The following is an 18,191-nucleotide window of genomic DNA, read 5'->3' on the forward strand; positions in this document are numbered from 1 at the left end:
ACAATGCTAGCACTTTCTTCCCTCCCCTATCTGGGGTATGCTGGGGGCTCACAGGTGGCTTGATGGTGCAGTTTGGGCACAAGATCTCTAAAAGGTTCACCAACATTGCAGCCCATCCAGACATGAAGTGCTGTTCATAGATCTGGTTCCACTTTGATTACAACAAAACTTTGACTTGCTCCATTTCTGACCTGGGCTGTTTCATTCTCTCTTCCTCAACTTGGTGATCTAATTCCAGAGACTAACTATATTCATACTGAATTAATTGTAAACAGTCAATCAAATTAGTCCACTGAGGTTCAGAACTCCTGAACCCTAAAGAACCATAAATTTCAGCCTCCCTGGTAGCTGAGATTATAGGGATGCTCCACCTCCTTGAAAGGAAAACCTCATTCAAAACAGATTTAAAATTTTTTTTAATTTTTAAAAAACACTTGGCTTCTGTCTTAGAATCAATACTAAGTATTGGTTCCAAGGTGGAAGAGTGGTAAAAGCTAGACTATTGGAGTTAAGTATCTTGCCCAGGTTCACATAGGAAGTATATGAGGCCAGATTTGAATCCAGGATGTCCCATCTTCAGGCCTGGCTTTCTATCCACTGAACCATCTAGCTGTCCCTGAAAGAGTGATTTCACTTGTTCTTCTTGACCTTAGAGGGCAAAAAAGAGAGAGCAGTCTGTGGAACATGCAGTGGGCAAATTTAGGCTTCATATAAGGGGAAAATGAGTAATGATAAGAAGTGATCCAATGTGGAATAGGTTGCCTTTGGAGGCAATGGATTCCTAATCACTTTAGGTCCTTAAGCAGAGACTGAATAATCATGGTTGCTAACATTTATATCATGGTTATTATGTGTGAGGCACTGTGCTAAGCATCTTTCAATTATTATCTCTTTTGATCCTCACAGCAACCCTGAGAGTTAGGTACTATTACTATCCCCATTTGATATATGAGAAAATTGAGGAAGGCAGAGAGTCACACAGCTACTAATCCTCTGGTGCCAAATGAATGAGAACTTGGGGATATTGGTGAGTAGATTTTTTTTTTTGGTCAGTTACATGTTGAACTAGCTGGACTCTTAAGCTGTTTGTAAGAGTCTGTATAATGATGTTTTGCCTAGAAAAAAAGACAACATGATAACTTTCTTCAAAAAATTTGAATACTAGACTAGTGGAAGAGGGAATATAAATTCTTTATACTCCTATAGTGGGTGTCTGTGAACTTGTTTTCTTTTTTATGCATTTTAATAAATCTATTTTAATATAATTCATTCCGTTCGTAATTCTATGTATTTTGCTTCATGCACTTAAAACATTGTTCTGAGAAAGAATCCTTGTCATAAAAAGTATCAGAACACTTGTTTTAGAGGAAGAAAAAGACCTAGAATGTGTTGAAGTTACAAGAAAGAAGATTTGGGCTTTCTTTTACATAATTAAAAACTCCCTAACAATTAAAGCTATTTCAAAATAGAAAGGGCTCCTGAACTGCTAAACTTTCTGTCATTTGACATGTTTAGGCAAATAGAGGCTGCACATGATGCTCTTTTGAATGTCATAGAAAGGATTGATTCATTCTTGACTCAATTTATTTGATTACATAACTTTTTAGATCCATTCCAGTTCTGAGGTTCACTGGTTCTCTAAGTCATTTTCCTACTGGTATCCAAAATACCATTTAGATGATCTCTTCATTCTCTGATTCTTCATTTTGGCTGCTGGCCTCTTGTATGTGGCAGTTTTTGAGATGCTAACCTCTATCTGCTCTTCTAGGCTGTAGAGCCTAATTGATCATCCTATTTTGATCTCCATACTTTCTTTGCTAATGTTAATTCTTCCCTGAACCCCAAACCCAGCTTGTCCTATGGTTTGTTCACTTGTCTCTACTCAAAACTCCTGGTTTTTTTTATTTGGCATATAAATGTGGAACCTGATTCTTCTTATCTGTGGCCTGGTATAAACTCTCTACCGAATGGTTAGTCTATATGGAATTCACAGGCAGTTATCTTCCTTTTGCCTGTATATCTTTCCAGATGCTACGGGCTCCTATGTCTAAGTTGTGCTGTTTCTCCATCTAGAGCCCTCATCTCCAGCAGCAATACCACCATACATTTGTCCCAGTGTTTCCTGGGTTGTCCTGTCCTTTTACTGACCAAGTATCAGCTCTGATACATGTAGGGGCATTTCTTAATTAAGAAATTCTTAATTTCTGATTCTGCTGGAATCCAAGCATGCCTGGGGACAGAGCAAACCAAAATATGCCAGCTCCTTAAAAGTTTTAAACAAGAGCTGGAGACTCATTCTTCCATGAACAATCTTGGATAGCTCTTGGCAAATTGGCCTCCTTAATGGCTAGTTAAGTCATTTGAGTTGAGCTTAGGTTAAAACAAGGGAAGTAGCATTCTGGACAAGAGAGGCAAGGACCAAAAACGTCCTAACAAACTAGAATTATGGATTGAAACTAATAATATAAAATTTAATAAGAACAAATGTAAAGTCTTAAACTTAGATTTTAAAAAATAAATCTAAAAAATACAGAGTTGGGGAAGTATGGCTAGATAACTATTTCATAAGGGAAATGATATAATGAATTTTCGATAATCTCATTTGGAATCAATGACATGGTGAACAAAAAATGTTAAAGTTGTCTGTAAAAAAGGAAAACAGATTATGGATGGATTGGATATTTAAGAGTTTTAGTGTGGTCACCAAGGAATTGAATAAATATCAATTTCTAATAAAATAGACTCAAGTCAGGATGACTTTTATGGTGGTTTATTTACAATTTGGGAAGAGTGAAGGAAGGGAAAATGAGAGAGAGAGAGAGAGAGAGAGAGAGAGAGGGAGAGAGAGAGAGAGAGAGAGAGAGAGAGAGAGAGAGAGAGAAAGTGACTTACTCTGGGCCTGGTCTGGAGCCTGAACTAGGCAAGGCTTCAGTGGCCCCAAGAAAGGGGGCACAGAGGTTAATTAAACAGGGCTTCTAGCCACAAGGCTTCCTCTAAGAAGAGAGGCCTCTATTGAGGCTAGGGCCTCCAGAAACTCCAAGGAAAAGAAAAAGGGAGTCAGCCTAACTTACCCACATGACAATTCAAAAGGAAGCAGTCTGAGGTTTCACTCGAACTCCTTCAAGGCCAGGTTCAAAAGGCAAAATCCCCCTCACAGGAAGTTACCATCATATTTAAAAGACAGTTCATTTCATCACTTCCTGCACCCACCCTCCAGTTCTACATGGACAAATGACAGTCTCAACCTTGTTTTGGACTGCCTAGGGGGCAGTCACTTGATTCTGATTTGTCATTTATTAGCACATGTGGGTCATAGACCTCCCCCTTCCCCACTTAATTCTAAGTTGGGCAGGGTGACATATTCATTGGTAGCTAAAGTCTAAAGAATGATTAAGGGTGAGCTAATTCCATTTACACAGATCTTTGACTGCATTAAGAACCAGGGAGGTGATAGTAGTATTCTACTCTGCCTTGTCGAGATGAGAACAGATGTACAGACATACCTAGGAGATATTATGGGGTTGGTTCAAGACCACCACAATAAAGTAAATATTGAAATAAAGGGAGTCACATGTATTTTTTGGTTTACGCGTGCATATAAAAGTTATGTTTATACTCAACTGTAATCTATTAAGTGTACAATAACATTATGTCTAAAAACTATGTATATTCCTTAATTTAAACAGATGCTCTATTGCTAAAAAAAATGCTAACCCTCATCTGAGCTTTCAGTGAGTTGTAATATTTTTGCTGGTAGAGAGTCTTTCCTTGATGTTGATGGCTGCTGACTGATTAGACTGGTGGTTGCTGAAGGCTGGAGTGGCTGTGGCAATTTCTTAAAATAAGACAAGGCAATTTATCCCATCAGTTGATGATTCCTTTCACTTGAATACTTAGAGGCAATTGTAGAGTTATTAATTCGCCTAATTTTAATATTGATGTTTCTTCAAGGTCCAAGGAGAGGGAGAAAGATAGGGGAACCACAGATTGGTGGAGAATCAGAACACAGACAACATTTATCAATTAAGTTCACCATCAACATCTCAAAACAATCACTATAGTAACATCAAAGACATATTGCATGAAAGCACTTGTTTAACCCATATCGGACAGCTTATTGCCTTGAGGGTTGGGGAGGAGGACAGAGAGAGGGAGAGAATCTGAATCTCAAAATGTCAGAAGACAATTATCAAAAATTGTTTTTACATGTAACTGAAAAAATTAAATTTAATTAAAAAATCATATCATCTAAGCTCATTGATCATAGATCACCAAAACAGATATGATGATAATGAAAAAGGTTGCCATATTGCAAGAATCACTAAAATGTGACACAGAGACACAATGTGAACACATGCTGTTGTAAAAATGTTGGCAATAGACTTGCTACATGCAAAGTTGCCACAAACCTTCAATTTCTAAACAGTGGGACATCTTCAAAGCCCAGTAAAGCAAAGAACAATAAAAAGAGATGTACCTGTATTGTGTTCCATTTTGGGCATAACATTAGAAAGGCTATTGATAAACTGAATCACCTCCAGAAGAGATAACCAAGATAATGTGGGCATTAGAGATTACAAAGATCAGTTGAAGGAACTATAGGTACTGATCAAGGGAAGAGGCCACATAGAGGCCATATATCCCACCACATACAACAGCTGCCTTCAGATATTTGGAGGGTGCAGTGTACAAGGATAAGATTTGATTAAACTGTTCTGGCTAACCTTGGAGGAAAAAACTAGGCACAATGGAAAGACAGTTGCTTAAAGGTAGATTTAGGTTCTATATAAAGCTGTGGTGTTGGGCCTGTAGTCAGGAAGACTTGAGTTTCAATCCAGTTTCAAACACAAGCTGTGTGATCCTGAGCAAGTCATTTAAACTCCATTTTTCTCAGTTTCCTCTACTATAAAATGAGGATAATAATAGTCTCCCAGGGTTTTTGTGAGAATTAAATGAAATAATATATGTAAAGCACAGTGCCTTAGTAGATGCTTAATAAATGTTTATTTCTTTCCTTTCTCCCTAAGGAAAATTTTAATATAACAATTAGCTAAAAGTGGCATATGCTGCTTTGAGGGGCAGCTAAGTAGCATAGTGAACAGAACACTAGGTCTGAAGTTGGGAGGAGGATCTAGGTTCAAATCTGGCCTGATACTTCTTAGCTGTGTGATCCTGGGCAAGTCATTTAGCCCTGATTTCCCAGTCCCTACCACTCTTCTGTCTTAGAATTAAAACTAAGACAGAAGGTAAGGGTTTAAAAATTAATAAATAAAAGTGATATATGCTGCTTTGGTAAAGCAGTAGGTTCTGCATTAATGGTGAGGAGGAGAGGAGAATGAATGGTCTCATGAATCACATATCAGAGACATTTTCAAAGGGATTGCTACTCACGTTGTACTGATTCTAACTGGGTTTTTAAAAAACTATTTTTATTTTCCCAATTACATGCAATAACAATTTTTAACATATGTTTTCCAAAATTATAAGATCCAAATTCCTCTTCCTCCTTCCTTTCCTTTCCCTACCCACTTTTGGAGATGGTAAGCAATTTAATCTGGATTAGACGTGCTATCATGAAAAACTTACATATATATTGGTCACTGTTGTAAAAGAATACTAATATGAAACCAAAATTCCAAAATAAAAACCTAAATAAACTAATGTGAAAAATAGTATACTTTGATCTGCATTCCAACTCCAGCAGTTCCTCTGGAGGTAGACGTTATTCTTTGTCATAAATCCTTCAAAATTACCTAGAGGAACAAAGTCTCTCACAGTTGATCATCATATAATATTGTTATAATATGTTACTGTATAATACTCCTGATTCTGATTATTTCACTCTGCTTCAGTTCATGTAGGTCTTTCCACCTCTTTCTGAAATCATCCTGTTTATCATTTCTTTTAGCATAATAGTATTCCATCACTATCATATACTGCAGTTTGTTCAAGCCCTTCCCCAATTGAGGAACATCCCTTCAATTTTCAATTCTTTCCCACCACAAAAAGAGCCGCCATAAATATTTTTGTACCAGTAGGTCCTTTCCCCTCTTTATGATCTCTTTAAGATACAGATCCAATACTAGTATTACACGATCAAAGGGTATATGCATTGTTTTATAGCCCTTTGGGCATAGTTCCAAATTGCTCTCCAGAATGGTTGGATTAGTTCACAGCTCCACCAATAATGCATTAGTGGCCCCCAGCTGATTTTTTGATGCATCTTTCTTGCCTACCTATTTTCTCTCTTCTGTTATGCCTTCTTTTTGGTCCATATCTCTAATTGAATTGCCTTCAAAGTATATACCTCTAATTCATTGATCTCCTATACAAATTCACAAACCCAAAAGCAAGAAAAACTATACTTGTTTGTTTTTCCCTTACCAGAATATTGTATGTAGTAAAGGGAGGCTCAAATAAGTCCTTAAGAATCCTCCTGCTCTTTTTGGCATTGATTTCTGAGACAGAATAGTCTAGTTCAGCCAGTCTTAAAATGTGTTTTGTGGACCAGTGGGAGTCCCTGAAACCCTTTCAGGGGGACTATGAGATCAAAACTATTTTCATAAAATATTAAAGCATTATTTGTCTATTAAAATATAATTGCATATCCCTGTGATGTCTGATTATCTTCATTTACTATAACCAAAAAAAGCAGTTTTTTTCTTTTAAGTCAGACATTGCAAAATATGTAAATCAATGCAACTCTTTTTTGGGGGGGAAATATAGTTATTTTCTTTTGGGCGAGAATTTTTTATTTGGGAAGATATGGTTATTTTCTCTAAAATATGTTATTTATATTAACTCATATCTGCTTTTTTATTTTTAAAGAATTAATAAATTAATATTTTACATGTATCAGTTTTTTATTTCTTATGTGTTAAATATCAGAAGATCCACATAAACAAAAGCCCTTGGGGTCTTTAACAATTTTTAAGAAAGCAAAGGGGTCTTGAGCATTTCTGGTAGAGAAGGATGGTATCTTTTAAAGCTTTCTAGAGTAAATAACAGAGTGATATCAAATAATAATGTATTTAAAAACAAAAACAAACAAAAACCCTGAGATTTTTGTTGTTGGTCTTATTGTAAACTGAATGCTCAAAATGAATTAATGGTATGATGCAGCAACCCAAAAGAAATACACCATTTTAAGATTATCAGAAGGCAAAGTGTCCAAAACCAACACCTAGTATAGCGCTAGACATAGTGCTTAATAAATATTTGTTGATTGAACTAGAAAGATGAAATTCCACTATAATAAGTCCTAGTCTGAATGCGCTGCAGTATTGTGTTCAGTTCTGGAAGCCATTTTTATGAAGAATGATAATAAACAAGAGATTATACCTGTTGAAGCAATTGGGATGGTGAAGGTTCTTGATCACACCATTTGAGATTCCGTTAGAGTAACTGGGCATGTTTAGCCTGGAGAGAAGACATGGAGGGAGGGGAGCACATGATAGCTGTCTCATGTAGTTCAAGAGAATTTATGCTAATTCTGTTTGGACACAGAGAGCAATACTAGGAGCAATGGGCTGAAACTGTATCAGTATAAGGTAGGTAAATAGCTTTAAAAACAAACAAACAAACAAACAAACAAAAACCTGAGCAGTCATATCCAATTCTTTCTGACCGAATTGGATATGACTGCTCTTTCTGACCCTATTTGGGGTTTTCTTAGCAAAGATACTAGAGTTGCTTGCTATTTCCTTCTCCAGCTCATTTTACAGATGAGGAAACTGAGGCAAATAGGGTTAAATGACTTGCCCAGGATCACATAAGTAGTAAATGTATTAAGCTGGATTTGAACTCAGGAAGCTGAGTCTTCCCGACTCCAGGCCTAGTACTCTATCTACTCTGCCACTTAACTAATTAAAAAAATTAGATCTATGAAAAAGGGACATAGGCTGCCTAGAGAGTTAGTTATCTCTTACTTGAGATTTTTAAGCAAAGGTTGGATGGCCACTGGTTGGTTATGCTGTAGAAGGAATTTCAGTTCAAATACAGGATGCGCTAAATTGTATCTGAGGTCCCCTTGAAGGATAAGACTGATTCAACCAGTTTGGGTATAGCATAGAGCACATGAAAGGGAGTACCTTGAAATAAGGTAAGAGACACAATGTGAAGGGCTGTGAATATTATCCTAAAGAGTCTATAATTTGGGATGCAATGGAGAACAACTAAAGATTTTAAGCAGAAGAGTAGTGGTCAGTTTTGAATATTTAAAAAATTGGTTGGTACAGCTAGGTAGCACAGTGATTAAAGTGCTGGCTCTGGTGTTGGGAGGCCATAGGTTCAAATCTGGCCTCTGACACTTTCTAGTTATGTGATTCTGAGCAAGCTGATCAACCCAATTGCTTAGCCTTTACCACTCTTCTGCCTTGGGACCAATACTTAGTATTGAATTTAAGACCTAAGTTAAAGGCTAAAAAAAAAAAAAAAAGATTGTTTTACAAGAGTATAAAGGATAGATTAAAGAGTAGAGATTGGAGGATGATGGACCAAGTAGTAGACCACTATGATAGTCTAGGCAAAAGATATAGCTAAACAAAAGTAATAGCAGTGTGAATGGATAGGAGGTGAGTCAGTGGGAATTACTTCAGACAGGTGACTGACTGAATGAGTTATGACATAGGGCAAGAGAGAGGGAATAATAATCAAGCATGACTTTGGAATTACATTCTGAATGCCTGGGAGAATGGAGCTGCAGTCTCACAAGAAAAATGGAATTGAGGAGAGTCAAGTGTGGTTGAATATATTGCATTTTAGGATATTCAGGTAGAGATTCTCCATAAGCATTTTAAAGATACAGGACTGAACTTCATGATATATATTAGGACAAAACATACAGATTTGAGATTCTTTTATATAAAGTGATAATTGTTCTGTTGGGAATAAATGGGACAATTATCCTTAGGGGATGAGTCAAATAATTATCCAGCCAAGAAGAATGAGAATGATTAGTTACACAGGTAAAAGGAAAGCCAGGAATAAATAATGAAATAGAAACCAAGGGAATCCAGGAGAGGGCCACTGACAATGTCAAATAATCCTGGGAAGTCAAGGATGTTGAGAGTTGAAAAGAGGCCATTGTAAATGCCAGCTAGGAAGTCGTTAGTGAACTTGGAATGTGTAGTTACTTGTGTGCATAATTTCATTTTTACTTAGTTATTGTTTTTTTCTCTTAGTTTTTGTTTTTTTCATTTTTGGGATCCATATCATCAGCAAATGTCCTAAGAGAAAATTATTCTTAATGAGATTTCCTTTAAGATGTATTCAGGGTGGCTGAGAGGGGTGCTGGCTGAGACTTTCTGTCCCACAGAATAGGTTCAGTACAGACAGCAGAATGACCTTTCCCACCCTCTCTACTCACATGATTTCACTGGGGGTTCAGGTCCATGGAGAACGTTCTCTCTGCTGAGCCTACTAATTAGCCTTAATTGTGGCTAGAATTTTCAGGATCTGGACAAAGGGACAAAATTTAAGGAAAGAGCCAAACAACAAAGTCAGCAACCAAGTTGGTATCAGATACAGACTGATAAATCATAAGGAGGCTAGGGGGAGCCATTCCCAAGCTAAATAGCTGCTGAGGAAAATCTGAGTGTTCTGAGTTGTGACTCAAGTTATGTCATTGGCTTGCTAGATGATTATTGGCTTCTAGAGATAGATCTATAAGGAAGCTTAAAAATCATTTAGTTCAGCCCTCTCATTATACAGATGGGGAAGCCAAGGTCCAGAGAAGTTCAGAGTCACAGAGCTAATTATTACCTGAGACAGGATTGTTGTCAAGTTTTAGTGACTCCAAATCCAGCTCTATCTATCTACTACATTGGAAAAGTAAAATACTTGGCCCATGACACTCCTAAATGAAGCTGAAGCAGATTAAAATATAATTGGAAGTTAGCTATGTATCTTGGTAGATGGAGCAGCAGACCTGAAGACAGGAAGTCCTGGGTCCAAATCTGACCTCCAACACTGCCTAGCTGTGTGACCCTGGGCAAGTCACTTAACCTTCATTGTCCTGCCCTTACCACTCTTCTGTCTTGGAACCAATACTTGATCTCAGTTCTAAGATAGAAAGTAAAGATTTAAAAAGATGTAATTAGAAGATATTTAACAAAAATCTTAAATTCAATAGAGCATAGATAATAATAGGTGGGTTTCTAAGTCAACATATGGCCTGGTGGAATCCTTATCTGTGGTTTAGTGGCCTACATTTTTATTTGTGTTTGACCCTACTGTACTGTATCATGCTAATGCCAAAAACTTGATTCAGTTGGTTATTGCAAAAAACTGGGTATAAATAAGAAATATCTTCAGGATAAGAGGGAGATAACCACCAGGGGTAAAACACTAATGTGAAGAAGGATGGGGAAAGGCTTCTTGAAGAAGGGGAGACTTCAGCTGAGATATGAAGGAAGCCACCAATGCCAAGAAGCAGAGACGAGGAGGGAGAGAGTTGTGGGCATGGGGGACAGTGGGTGATGCTTATATTTGGGAAATGAGCTGTCTTGTGGGAGGAATAGCAAAGAGGCCAATGTCACTGGATTACAGAGTACCTGGAGAAGAGGCAGATGTAAGAAGGCTGGAAAAGTCAGGACTAGGGGCTAAGTAATGAAGGTCTTTCAAAACCAAAAGAAGGGATTTTATATTTGACCCTGGAAGAGACAGGGAGCCCCTGGAGTCTGTTGAACTGGAGTGGCAGTGATATGGTTTTGGGAAGATATTATTGACAGCTGAGTGGAAGATGGACCAGAGAATGGAGAGACTTAAGGCACTGACACCATCTGATTATAAAAGATCAGGTATGAGATAATAAGGCTCTATACTTGAACAGTTACAGTGTCAGAGAGAAGAGAACTTATGTGAGAGATGTTAAGAATTGACAACTGATTGAGTATCAGAAGTGAGAGAGAATGAGGAATCAAGGATGACACTCAGATTATGAGCCTGAGCAACTAGGATTGTAGTGCTCATAACAGTATTAGGGAAGATAAGAAGAGAGGAGGTTTGGGGGGAAATATATAATGAGTTCAGTTTTGGATGTGTTGATTTCTATTTCCTTCATGAATTTCAGCTGCTTAAAATCAGGAAGTCTTAAATTGAAATGAAAAGTCTTGAATCAACTTAGATGATTTCAATCAGTATTCCATAGCCTGATATCAGGAGGTCTGGCTTTTATCTAAGAAACTGTTCAGTTCTCTCTAGCTTGGAGTCCACCCCTACCATTAACTTGCTATCTGATCATAGATTTAGAGCTAGAAGGCATCTAGTCCAACCTTCCACAAGGTAATAAGTGGCTATTGGATTTTTGCAGTGGACATTAGCCATGACGAGGGCAGGGCCACTAAGGCCTTTACTCAAGGCAGGAAATTCAGAAAATGGTGACAGGATTGTTAGGGAGAGTGCTACCCTCGTCTACCTCTCTTTTTCCTTGGCATATCGCTGAGAGTCTAATTCAGTGGTTCCCAAACTTTTTTGACCTACCGCCCCCTTTCCAGAAAAAATATTACTTAGCCCCCTGGACATTAATTTTTTTAAAAATGTCAATAGCAATTAATAGGAAAGATAAATGCACCTGTGGCCATCACTACCTTCCTCGATCGCTGCAGCACCCACCAGGGGGTGGTAGTGCCCACTTTGGGAATCTGGTCTAATTCCTGGCACTTCTACCTCATACCCCAGTGGCAATCAGAAGAGTTGAAACATTGCTGTTTTCTGGACCTGCTTCTTCTACCTGGCAGCTACACTCAAGGCAAGCCTCTCTCTCTCCCTTCATGCTTACTCCAGGTGCAAAAATTGCTGTATGGCTCAGGTAGGTATTATCATATCTCCAGTGTGTAGAGAAAGATAAAGAAAATACCACATTCATTTGGGCACATGGCATAAAGCATTTTTAACCATTTCCCATAACTTATAGGGAAAGTGAGTTTCATCTAAACTACTTAGGTGCTACTCTGGTAACATGAATTAGAGAACTTTAGAAATTCTTTGTCACTTTGCTAAAAAACTGGTGGACCAAGTGGCTATGTTTCAAAGGAAGAATGGCAAGAAAATGTGAGGAGAAAATGGAGGGGGAGGAAGAGAATTCTTGACCTCCAGTTTTGAACCAAGTTAGGACTTAACGTGGTAGTGGGCTAGAGAAATCCTCATATTTGAAACTATAGGTGGCTTTGCAGATTTACATATATCTTTGGGATTAAAATAGTTTTTTTTAGACTTTCTGTTTTGTTTTCATTCTTTTAATAAAGTTTTGTTCTGTAATACTGTGAATGAAATGCTTGAAAGTAGGGAGGAAGTTTTAGGATACTGGGAAGGGGTATGTACATCTGTTTACCTCCCATGGCTTCCCTGAGGGTTTACTAAGACTCAGAGAAAATCCTTCAGAGTATACCGGGGATTTTCCCTGAATAATGAAATTCTCTAACACAAGAGTTCCAGTGGGAATAGCAATAAAATGTCAGGTACTTGTTGCCTGAGGAAGCTTAGGCAGGTCAAGAAGCATTAGTTAGAACCTTATATGGAACAAATGATTACTTCAAGATTGGGAAAGGAATATGGCAAGACTGTATATTGTCACCTTAATTATTTAACTTATATGCCAAGTATATCATGTGAGATGCCAGACTGGATGAATCAGAAGTCAGAATTAAGATTGCCATGAAAAATATCAACAATCTCAGATATGCAGATGATACTACTCTGATGACAGAAAGTAAAGATTTTTTTAAATTTTAAATCTAATTTTAAAAACATTTCCATGGTTAGATGATTCATGTTGTCTCCCCACCTTCTGCCTCCCCCCCCCCAGCTGACAAGCAATTCTACCGTGTTATACATATATTATCATTCAAATCCTATTTCCTTATTATTTATTTTTGTAATAGAGTAGTCTTTTAAAACCCAAACCCCAAATCCTATACCCATATAAACAAGTGATAAATCATGTTTTCTTTTGCATTTCTACTTCCACAGTTCTTTCTCTCAATGTGGATAGCTTTTTTCCTCATAAGTCCCTCAGGATTGTTCTGGATCATTACATTGCTTTTAGTAGCAAAATCAATTACATTTGATCATTCCACAATGTTTTGGTTACTGTGTATAAAGTTCTCCTGATTCTGCTTATTTCACTCCACATCAGTTCATGTAGGTCAGAAAGTGAAATATTAAGAAGCCTCTTGATGAAGGTGAAAGGAGAGAGTGTAAAATGTGGCTTGAAGCTTAATATAAAAAAAAAATCCCCATGGCCATGGTATCTGGTCCCATTACTTCCTGACAAAGAGAAGGAGAAGAAATGGAAGCAGTGCCAGATTTTAAATGCTTGAGCTCGAAGATCACTGCAGATGGTGACCGTAGCCATGAAATTAAAATACCCTTGCTCTTTGAAAGGTAAACTACAGCAAATCTGAACATCTTAGTAAAAATCAGAGACATTGCCTTGCCAACAAAAGTCCATATAGTCAAAGCTATGGTTTTTCCAGTAGTGTTGTAGAGCTGTGAAAATTGGAATATCAGGAAATCTGAGGGCAACTGAATTGATGCTTTTGAATTTTGGTGCTGGAAAAGACTTTTGAGAGTTCCTAGGGCAGCAAAGAGATCAAAACAGTCAATACTTAAAAGAAATTAATTCAGACTATTCAGTGAAAGGACAAATTCTGAAGCCATATAATAGTTACTTTGGCCATATAATAAAGCCAGGATTCATTGGAAAAGATTCTGATGATCAGGGAAAGTGAAGGCAAAAGGAGAAGGGGACCATCGAGGATGAAATGAATAATGTCATGGAAGCAATGAACATGAATTTGAACAAATGTAGGGGATTAGAGGACAGAAAGGCCTGGTGTGTCCATGGGATCACAAAGAGATGGACATGACCGAAAAACTTTGCTCAAAAAATATTAATAGAGTTGAGAAACCTGCCTGAATAATAATCAGAAGTAATTAGCACATTTGAAGAGCTATGATTAGCATGTGACTTTGAGAAATTCAGAGCACATTTCATTTACTCCTTATGCCTCTAACGACCACTATAAATAATCCCACCTGAAATATGGGAAATGGAAGAAAGAACAAAGAGACCTGGAGCTGAAGGGACCTCAGAGGTCAGCTAACCAAGTCCATCATTTTACAGATTTGAAAGTTGAGGTCTAGGGAGGTTAAGTGTGATTTGCTCAAGGTCATACAAATAGAAAGCAATAGAGGCAAAATCTGAACCCAGGCCCTCTGACTCCAGAGCCATAAAAAAAGGAATAATAATCAATATTTATTGGGTACTCTAAGGTTTAGAAAGCATATTGCTCACAACAATAATCCTGTAAAGGAGGTAGTTCAAGTATGACTATTACTTTTTTTAAACTGATGAAGAAACTGAGGCTCAGAGAAATTAAGTGATTTGTCCTTGATCACACAGCAACTGAATGTCAGACTTCCAGCAACTAGTATTTATTAAGTGCTTACTTTGTGTCAGCACTGTGCTAAGCATTGAGGATACTAAAACACACAAAAAGTGCCTGCCTTCAAGGAGCTTATAGTCTAGTGAAAATAATTATGTGCAAACAAAATTAATACAGGGTAAATTGAGGTCTTCTTATATAAAGACTAAGGAGGGTAGAAAAGACTTCTTTGTAGAAGGTGGAACTTAAGCTGATACTTGAAGGAATTCCTAAGGAGGAGAGGAGGGAAAGAATTCCTGACTTGTAAAGAACCATATAAGAGATCTGAGAGTCAGGAGACAGTTATGTGTGAGGAATAACCATTGTCACTGGATCAAAAGAGTCAAAACCACTCAAAAACCATGTCCAGTATTCTTTCTATGGCAATACTAACAGACAGGGAAATCTGATTTTGACTATGTTTGTTTGCCTTTTTTGCTGAATCATGTAAAGTTGTTTCTAATAGTTTTGCAGAAGTAAATTTACATGATTATCCTTGTAGGGGTAGGGCTCGTTTCATGCATGGTTTTAACTGGGGCTCCAAAACTAAAGGATCCCATCTGACCAATTGTCACCCAGAAAGAGGAACAGAGGTGGAAGCCAGGGCCCTGAAACCCAGCACCTAGTTCCCGGTAGTGGCCAGGATATCTTCCTGCTTTCTTCTGTAAATACAGTTGGTGTTACAACTTCCCTGGGCTCTATGATTTTAATGACTAACTTTTTGACTACTCTGATCAGTGTCTTTGTTTCTAAGTGTAATTATGATTTTGTTTTTTAAAAAGTAGTTAAAAAAAGAGATCTTTGCATATTCAATGCACATGTATTCCATGTGCTGGTTACAAGGCTTAAAAGTAAAAGATATAAATGCTTAAATGTGAAAATTACAAAGGACAAGTAATTCAAAGACAGCCCACTAGAGTCCAAATGTCTTTCTGCATCAAATGCCATATCAGAAACACATGAAATATAAAAATCAGTAAATCAAAGGGCTCACCTTTATATGATACACAATGTTCAAGCAAGTTCCCTCTCTGTTGATTTTAAAAGTCTTTAATTTTACAGCTCCAGTTCTCTGACATTAATTATTCTCTAGTCCAGTGATGGGCAATCTTTTTAAGGAGGGGTCCAAAGGAAAGGAAATGCTCATCTGTCAGTCTGTTTCTAAGGCAACTCTTTTGAAGTTTCATTGTATTGTATCCTACTCATTGTATTCGTCAGATTAGGAATAATGTTGTGCAGAGGGATAGAACCTTTCAGGGGGCCCACATCTGGCCACAGTCTATAGTTTGCCTGTTACTGCTCTAGTCTGTTCATTTGAGTATGAACTTGACTGCAGAAATCATAGAATCCAGTCCCAATATTGGGTCAAGGATCTTAATTGATTATCACAGTGCCTGGCATATAGTAGGTACTATATAAATGCTTATTCCTCTTTCTTCACCCCTTTGAGGGAGAATATACATGGTGGAATGCTCAAGATCTTAATGGAAAAGAAAATATTAGATTCGCCATTTGAATTTCATCAATAAAACATTTCCTACCATTCATTGGAACTCATTAGACTTTTAGATTCTGCATATATTAGATTGCTTCATTCACTAAGCAGGAAATAAGCTGAAATTCATGAAAGATCTAGAGGAAAAAATTCCACAACAATATAAAGTATAAGATGGTACAGATCTTTAGTAAATAACTACTATGATACCACTGAAAAGAGAAATAAATAAGATATAGTTTCATATATAAATATATCTTTTTGTCAAATGATGCCTTCACTAATGAAGAGGAAGGGAATGAACTAAATATTTTAATGTATGAACTGGAGATACAAGGATAGAACAGTCCTTGTTTTAAAAGAATTTAAAATCCTATAGGGAAGAGATGGGGTACACTATGCACACAGATAAATATGAGGTAATTTGAGGAAGGAGACATCAACAGTTGGGTGAAGAAGGAGGAAGGAAGGATGTCACAGAGGAGGAGGCATCTAAGCTGAACCTTTAAGGAAGATGAAGATGAGGAAGATAATATTAGATTTTAGACAAGAGGGTAAGCCTAGGTAAAAGCATAAAATGGATATATAATATCATATATATGCATATATATAGGCATAAAGAAGGTGGAATGCTGAAATAGCACCCATTCAGGGAGAGTATTCCCAAATCATTCATGCCTGCAAGTTGGGTCTCCCAGGGAGCAAAGACTACCTTTGGTTCTGTGCATCTTTACTTTGAAAACTATAGCTCATAAGCATTACCTGGTACATTTACTTTTTTTTTTCATATAAGGGCACTTTATTGTTAGTTTTTTTTCCCTTTTACTTTTTATTTTATTTTTTTAAACATTTATTAATATTCATTTTTAACATGGTTACATAATTCATGCTCCTACTTTCCCCTTTGCCCCCCGCACTCCCCCCACCCATCGCCGATGCACATTTCCACTAGTTTTGTCATGTGTCCTTGATCAAGACCTATTTCCAAATTGTTGGTGGTTGCATTGGTGTGGTAGTTTAGAGTCCACACCCTCAATCATGTCCACCACGACCCATGTGTTCAAGCAGTTGTTTTTCTTATATGTTTCCTCTCCTGCAGTCCTTCCTCTGAATGTGGGCAGCGTTCTTTACCATAAATCCCTCTGGATTGTCCTGGGTCACTGTATTGCTGCTGGTACAGAGGTCCATTACATTCAATTTTACCATACTATATCAGTCTCTGTGTACAATGTTCTTCTGGCTCTGCTCCTTTCGCTCTGCATCTGTTCCCGGAGGTCTCTCCAGTTCGCCTGGAACTCCTCCAGTTTATTATTCCTTTTAGCACAATAGTATTCCATCACCCGCATATACCACAGTTTGTTCAGCCATTCCCCAATTGAAGGACATACCCTCTTTTTCCAATTTTTTGCCACCACAAAAGCGCCGCTATAAATATTTTCGTACAAGTCTGTTTATCTATGATATCTTTGGGGTACAAACCCAGCAATGCTTTGGCTGGTTCAAAGGGCAGGCATTCTTTTATAGCCCTTTAAAGGAGCATGATTCCAAATTGCCAGCCAGAATGGCTGGATCAGTTCACAGCTCCACCAACAATGCATTAATGTCCCAATTTTGCCACATCCCCTCCAACATTCATTACTCTCCCCTTCTTTCATTTTAGCCAATCTGCTAGGTGTGAGGTGATACCTCAGAGTTGTTTTGATTTGCATTTCTCTAATTATTAGAGATTTGGAACACTTTCTCATGTGCTTATTGATACTTTTGATTTCTTTACCTGAAAATTGCCTATTCATGTCACTTGCCCATTTATCAATTGGGGAATGGCTTGATTTTATATACAATTGCTTTAACTCCTTGTGTATTTGAGTAATTAGACCCCGTCAGAGTTTTTCGTTATAAAGATTTTTTCCCAATTTGTTGTTTCCCTTCTGATTTTGACTACATTGTTTTTGTTTATACAAAAACTTTTTAGTTTAATATAATCAAAACCATTTAATTTACATTTTGTAATTTTCTCTAGCTCTTACTTGGTTTTGAAGTCTTTCCTTTCCCACAGATCTGACAAGTAAACTATTGTGTTCACTTAACTTATTTATAGTTTCCCTCTTTATATTCAAGTCCTTCACCCATTCTGAATTTATCTTGGTGTAGGGTGTGAGATGTTGATCTAGACCTAATCTCTCCCATATTGTTTTCCAAATTTCCCAGCAGTTTTTGTCAAATAGTGCATTCATGTCCCAAAAGTTGGGCTCTTTGGGTTTATCATACAC

Source organism: Gracilinanus agilis, chromosome 3 (genome assembly GCF_016433145.1).
Source record: "Gracilinanus agilis isolate LMUSP501 chromosome 3, AgileGrace, whole genome shotgun sequence".
In the NCBI taxonomy this organism is placed as follows: domain Eukaryota; kingdom Metazoa; phylum Chordata; class Mammalia; order Didelphimorphia; family Didelphidae; genus Gracilinanus; species Gracilinanus agilis.